General features: G+C 46.7%; 1 pseudogene across 1 annotated transcript in view; it reads right to left on the reverse strand.

Annotated features, from left to right (window-relative positions):
• The window catches only part of LOC309550397 (piggyBac transposable element-derived protein 4-like), a 41,894-nt pseudogene extending 36,416 nt beyond the window's left edge, over positions 1–5,478 (reverse strand). The window contains exon 1 of the transcript in view: positions 5,218–5,478. The product of the transcript in view is annotated as a piggyBac transposable element-derived protein 4-like (transcript). The remainder of the gene's footprint in view (positions 1–5,217) is intronic.
• Positions 5,479–7,350: the final 1,872 nt, after the last annotated feature.

Genomic DNA, 7,350 nt, shown 5'->3' on the forward strand with positions numbered 1-7,350 from the left:
CTTGACTGACATTTTTGACACTTTTGGGGGTACCAGTGATATTACTACAGTAATCAGTGCTATATATATGCACTGTTACTGTAAAAATGACACTGGCAGGGAAGGGGTTATCTTTATTAGAGATGCAGTGACTATGTGTGTCCCTAGGGGCATGCTTCTTACTGTGCAGGGATGTGGCTGTGTGTTTAACAGCGCAGATCAACGGTCCTACATAGCAGGACCGATAGATCAGTGCTTTTACACAGGGAAGAATGACAGGCGGCTTTGTTTACATTAGCCGCCTGCCTTTCTCCCTTCACAGCGGATGATCGCGAGTGACCAGCGGACATCGGGTCCGCCGGTCACACGCACAGAGGTGTCCGTGAACGAGCCAAGGCGGGAGAGCGCCTCCGGCGGCGCGCGCTCGCCTGCTATTGGCTCCCAGGCTAGTGACATATATATACGTCACTGTGCCTGCCCGGGGCTGACAGCCGCAGTAAATAGTCGTGCGGCGGTCGGCAACCGGTTAATAGGCAACAGGTGTGATGGGGGGGGGGGGTAGGGAAGAGGGATAGGGGAGGGGAATGAGTTCACAGGCTCAAAGATTTTTTAAAAGGACAAAGACACACAAGGGAGAGTGGGGGAAGGGGAAATCTTTAGCCCTCCTCTTTCTACTTGAAATCCATCAGGTTATAGTCTCTGAGCAGACTGTGGACCAGTCTGCAACAGTCCTCAATGGACATCCTCTCCTGCTGGTGGATAAGGAGCCTTTTGGCGCACCATAAAGCATCCTTAAAGCAGTACACCACCCGCAAGGTGTTGTCAATGTCCTCCTGGGGAAAAAGTTCCAAAAAAAGTCTGTTCATCGCACCAAAGTGTGTGAGGGCAGACTATGGTACAAAAAGTCTTTGAGTTCTGTGGCTTTGTGCAAAGGGGCACTCCCAGAAAGCATGCAAAGCAGTTTCCTCCTGGATGATGCAAAATGGGCAGTGCCTGTATCTGCACAGGTTTTTGGCATGCATAAATGTACTGAGAGGCAACCCCCCCTGGATTGCTATCTATGCCAGATCTTCATGCCTGTTGGTGAGTCCCTTTGAATAGAGGGTAGGCCTGGAACAGTCTCCATGGTGTCCATGGCTCGGATCAACTTGTAGATAGTTTTTGGCTTCCACAAGTCGGGCTTAACTCTATGCAGCCCCTGCTCCTTGATAAACTAAAAAGTGTCCATGTAATAACAAGGAGTGCCCCAGTTGTAGGGGAAGAAACTGTCCAATTTGTCCCATCCAAGGGGCCTCCAAAGAGGCAGGAGGAAAAAAAGGGACATGGAGCTACCACCAGAGTCAAAAGTTCTGTCCACCAAAAACTGTGAATGCAGTTGCAAGCAAAGGACACCCTCAGAAGTGTAGCGATGTTGGGCACGCCCTTACCACCCTTGAGGGGTTCCTTAAACATGACTGCCCGCTTCACTCTTTTTATTTTGGAGCCCCAGATTATCAGATGAAATTACTTCACTTGGCTGCTGGACTGCCTATCTGATAGATGTGATTGGCAGCCCAAGGGCCAACTAAAGAAGTAAAATGAAAGACTGACAATGCTGCTGCTAATTGTGAGACAGTGGTTAGCAACAGGGGCTGACTGACAACTTTCGGCCCAGGGGGCAAGTACAGTCCAGAAGCCCATGGTGCAGCGACTCGGCCCCCTCCCACTCTCCCTCTTCCCGGCCTCCTTCTGACCACCATTCCAGGCTAAAGCTCCGCTCCAGGTACTCTCTACCCACCGCCCAAATCTGTGTTCCCAACCTGGCCAGCAGGGAGCGGTTGGGGGGATCTGGGACAGCTCGGTTGGGGGTGGCCGGGGCAGAATCTCCAGTGGGGCATGGAACTGGCTTCTGCTCAGACACAGTTTACACCACCCATACTGGGGGGGGGGGGGGGGGCTGTGCTCTGTCCTTGCTTTCATCCTGTACTCAGTAGGTCAGCAGGGGGGACTTTTTGCTTCTCTTCACCAGGAATCATTTAGGCATGTCTGTGGCAGAAGCAGTGCAGCATTTTTACGGGGCATCAGAGCGGCCCAGGGGGCAATTGCCCCCCTGGCCCAGTCCTTCCCTGGTTAGGAATGTCAGTCTGCAACAGGATATGCTTTTACTGGCAGCAGCTTCAAGTAAAAACATTTTCAACACATTCACAACACACTTATTAAACATGATGTCAAAACATATTGAAAAATAGATTCTGAGTTTACATCCACTTCATACCTCTTGGGGATTCCAGCAGCAAGCACTCTATGCCATAATTACTGGCTCTTTTTCCAACCATGTTGATGTTTTCGGTGTTCCCACTTCTCCTTCTGCATTCTCCATAGTTAAAATATATACCAGGAAGAGTGGGACCATTTAATTTCATAATCAGGTTGAGTAAATTGATCTGGTTTGAAGTTTGAATATCCACTATTATTCACTAGTTTTCCTAGTATGAAGTTTTATTGTTGTATAGGGCAGAAACAGATTATCTTTTCAAGTTTCTATATTTGTCACCCCTTTGGTTGACCTAAATGTACATCTACAAAAAAGTGTCTGGATGGGTCTCAGAATAGAATAGATGGATCACTGAAGCACTGCTCTTTACCTCTAACAACCACCTCTGTATTATACTTTATGTGTGCATTCTAGATACCTTTGCAGATATATTATCGAACTTGAGCAAGATGGTAATAGGTATTGGGTGAGATATTTATGAACTAAAATTCTTGGCTGGAGTTTCACCTTATTTTTCTCTTGAAAATCGTAGTTGTGTGTTTGGGTACCATTCTAAACAAATGGCACAACAATGTGCAGCAGATTATGTTTATTGTACTGCACATTATCACAAAGTAAAAGCCTAAATGGGCCATCAGTATTAGAGTATTTATTGATACTTTACGCAAAAGCCTCATGTATACATCCCATTACCTTGTTGGCCTGAATGAGGAAGCTGTCTATGAAGTCTCAGGGGGAATCTGGATCTAGGGATCTCCTGTAAGAGTTAATTTCTTCACTGATGAAAGATTTCACATGCTCATAGTCTGCAAACACCTCCTGATGGGGACCCGGAAAGTGCTTAATTCAACTGTCCAATGCACCTGAGTAGGGAGAAGGAGAGAAAGATTAAGTGCTTTAGTTTTGAATATTTACCCTTAAAGTAAACATGTACAGTAAAGTATTTACATATGTTACCAATCAGTAAGGCCCCGTTCACATTGCAGCGACCCGACTTTGCCGAGCAACCTCACAGGTCGCGGCGCGCTGCTCGCCCCGCGACCTCGGAGCAGCCGGCACGGACTTCATAACATTGAAGTCTATGCAGGTCGCTCCGGGTCGCCCCAAAGAAGCTCCGGACCCTTTTTCTAAGTCGGAGCGACTTGTGTCGCTCCTATTAGAACGGGTCCATAGCTTCTGTATGGCAGGCGACCTACGGCGACCAGTGTGAACGGGGGCTTAAAGAGCTTTAAAAACAAGTCCTAACTGACTTCTGCAGCTGAAGGTACTATGGAAAAATGAATGCTCAAAGAGCCTCTGAAATCACAGATCCTCATTTTCTCTGGCAGAAGAAATTTAATACTACTCCAATTGCATGGGAAGTTCTTAGGATATAAAAAAAGTTCTGACATCCCATGTATCTTGGCCAAACCCAGGAACAGAGAGCTGGAAATTGGAATGCTTATTCCAGTGGTGACCTCACTGCATAGGAACCCACATGGGCCACAAAGCCGCATGCAGGCAAGTTTATACTAAGGACATGGATTACTGGAACCATGTACTGTGGTCTGATGAGACCAAGATAAACGTATTTGGTTAAGATGGTGTCAAGCGTGTGTTGCGACAACCAGGTGAGGAGTACAAAGACAAGGTCTGGGGCTGCATGAGTGCTGCCGGCACTGGGGAGCTTCAGTTTATTGAGGGAACCATGAATTACAACATGTACTGTGAAATACTGAAGCAGAGCATGATCCCATCCCTCCAGAGACTGGGCCACAGGGCAGTATTCCAACATGATAATGACCCCAAACACACCTCCAAGGTGACCACTGCCTTGCTAAAGAAGCTGAGGGTAAAGGTGATGGACTGGCCATGCATGTCCTCAGACCTAAACCCTATTGAGCATCTGTGGGGCATCCTCAAACAGAAGGTGTAGGAGCGCAAGGTCTCTAGCATCCACCAGTGCTGTGATGTCATCATGGAGGAGTGGAAGAGGACTCCAGTGGCAACCTGTTAAGCTCTGGTTAACTCCATGCCCAAGAGGATTAAGGCAGTGGTGAGCACACAAAATATCGACACTTTGGGCCCAATTTGGACACCTTCACTTAGGGGTGTACTAACTTTTGATGCCAGCAGTCTAGACCTTAATGGCTGTGTGTTGAGGTATTTTGAGGGGGCAGCAAATTTACACTGTTATACAAGCTGTACACTCACTACTTTACATTGTAGCAAAGTGTCATTTCTTCAGTGTTGTCACATGAAAAGATATAATAAAATATTTACAAAAATGTGAGGGGTGTACTCACTTTTGTGAGATACTGTATATATATATATACATAAATATATATACATATATATATATATGTACTGTATATATATATATATATATATATATATATATATATATGGCCCACTACTTTGTTGGAAGTTTTTCCCAAATTTCAACTACCCTTACTTTTTACCTCCCTGGCGGTGTCTGATTATGTCAGAATTTGTGTGCTAAAAGCGGTACATTGTTTTTGCATGGAAATATGTTGTTTTATATTTTAGGCCTGTAATTCTTAGGAGTAACTCACTTAAATCTGTCCAAACAAGAGTCCAGTAGACATCCCGGGTATGATAAAGTTTGAAACACTCAATCAAGTTATAATATAATAATAATAAATTTCATCAAATTCTTCATTGTTTTCGAAGTTGAGATATTTCATTATGAGGGAGAATCTGTACTCTGACATGACCGTGCCAAAGAATGGAGTGACAAGTAATGTATTGGTTGTCAAATACCACTTCTACAGGGGTTTCTCCACCACTCCCTGAAAAATTATTAGGCCCAGAAATTTCCAAATGTCCTCTTTGGTCACTGGTTCCCACTTTCTGCATCTTGCAAACTTCCGATGTGTAGCCAATTGTTGCTCTTTGTACCGGTTTGTCTCAGTAACTATTTTTTCAATAACCTCAACGGTCAGAAATAATTGTAGGTATGCCAAGGGGTTGTTATGGTTAACGTCAACTTTCATACCAGGTGCTCCAGTAAATGGGAATCTTGGGGGCACTGCCTGATACGTACCGCAGTCAATAGAGCACCAAGTTCACACATCTCTGAGCTCAGTTGCAGAATCATCGCTGTCGTCACTTTTAGTATCTGATGACGAATTTTCCCAAGAATCGCAATCGCTTATTTCTTCAAATAATTCCGATTCACGGTCGCTGTTTTCCAGTTCGTCCTAAAGCGCTTTTGAGCTAAAAGAAAGCTTTTTGGACGCCATGGACGTTCTCAATATTCCAGGCACAAAGTACAGCAAAAAGTACGGGCAGGGCACTGGAAAAACCACTAGGTGAAAACCTGTGTTGAAATGGCATGATACAAAGTTGTAATCCTAACAGATTACACTGCATCATGTCATTTGTTTTATTTTATTTTTTTGAATCTCCCGCCGGTGCCACCCCCCTGCGTCGCGGAGCTCGCAGGGAAGGGAAGCGGAAGACAGGTGACGGCATCGGCCAAGCACACAGCGGGTAAATTTAATTGTGTTGTGGGGTAATCCCAAGTGTGGCTCGGGGTTACTGCTTTTGGCACTGTAAATTTACCCCGAGCCACACTCAGGAATACCGCTAGGGAGGTTAAGATTCATTTTAAGCTTTCCTCAACTAGTTTGGAGGTCATGTACCTGTGTACTTGATTTTGGATTCATAATAAAAATCTGCCCTGAGTCCTGAACCTTATTCACCCCCTTGATATGTGTAAACATAAACTTAAAACCCGCGCTAAAAATGATATTGTATAAAATAGTGCTACCTGAAGCTGCTGCCCACTTAGGTAAAAAACCAAGATAAAATGAAAATGTTATATGACAGCGCTACCAGGAAAGTGATAGATAATTTAAATATAATTCTCCAATAGTGATCAATATAAAGTGCACTTGATGATAAAATATGACAATAAATAATTAATATATATCACAATATAAAGTGCAATATGCTTAGTGCTAAAATATGACGATAAAAATTAATATATATCACAATAGAAAGTGCTATAATCAAGATGCTAAGTGTTAAAGTGATTTTGTGCAAAGTAAAGTGCAGTCCAAAGTTATAAGTCCATTAATGCATTCAAAATAAGGTGCTGGGGGGGCGTGGCCAGGAACGGCATGTGAGAGGACGCATCTCACTGAGCTCCCGCTCTGATCCGAACACCGATCCTTTCCCCGGTCTCCAAAGCTGCTCACCGGGTACCGACAGCATCCTTGTACCGTCGGGCACACACCTGTGCTCCCTCCGGCTGGCCTTCGGGCGATGCTCCGCCGCAAATTGCGGGAGAACTCCGGGATGTCTGGGCCCCAAGATGGCGCCGCGCACGGCCTGCCGCAGCGGACGAGAGGATCCGAGAAGCCCGCCACCTCCAGTAAGTCCACCAAGCCCCCGAAACACCCACCCAAAGAGCCGCAGCGCGATATGCGCTACTATGCACAGAAGTCCCCTGGCTCGGTGGGGAAAGGGAGACCCCCAGATGCCAGTACCAGTGCGGGTGCTTCTGGCCCTGTCAGCCCGGGTGTGGGTGGCTCTGGAGTGGAAGACTGTGCTGTTGAGGGTGAGGAGGAGATGGAGCAGGGTGACGGGGAAGTGGAGGAGCAGCCCACACTTGCAGATATCCTGCGGGCAGTAAACAGATGCAACAACAATGTAGACCACCTCAAAAAGCAATTTGGGGGCCTGACAGAAGCGGTGTCCCTTCTTCGGCAAGACCTCCAGAAGGTCAGGGAGCGCACCACGGCTGTGGAGGGGAGAGTGAGTGACTTGGAGGACCAGCTACCCCCCCTGACCAGGGAGTCCCGCCATACTGCTGGCATGACCAGGGCCCTAGAACAGCGGGCTGAGGATGTTGAGAACCGCCTTCGGCGGAACAATGTCCGCATTGTGGGTCTGCCTGAGAAAGTGGAGGGGAGAGACCCCACGGACTTTGTGGACTCTTGGCTCAAAGAAACCTTTTGGGGATGTGGGGATGCCTTCTCCCCTCTTTATGCCGTTGAGAGGGCCCACAGGGTTCCCCCTCGTCCCCTGCAACCGGGCCGCCCGCCGAGGACCATGCTTGCCCGCTTGCTTAATTATAGAGACAAAGAGACTATCCTGAGACTGGCGAG

This window comes from Pelophylax lessonae (assembly GCF_965119305.1).
Source record: "Pelophylax lessonae genome assembly, chromosome: 3".
Classification (NCBI taxonomy): domain Eukaryota; kingdom Metazoa; phylum Chordata; class Amphibia; order Anura; family Ranidae; genus Pelophylax; species Pelophylax lessonae.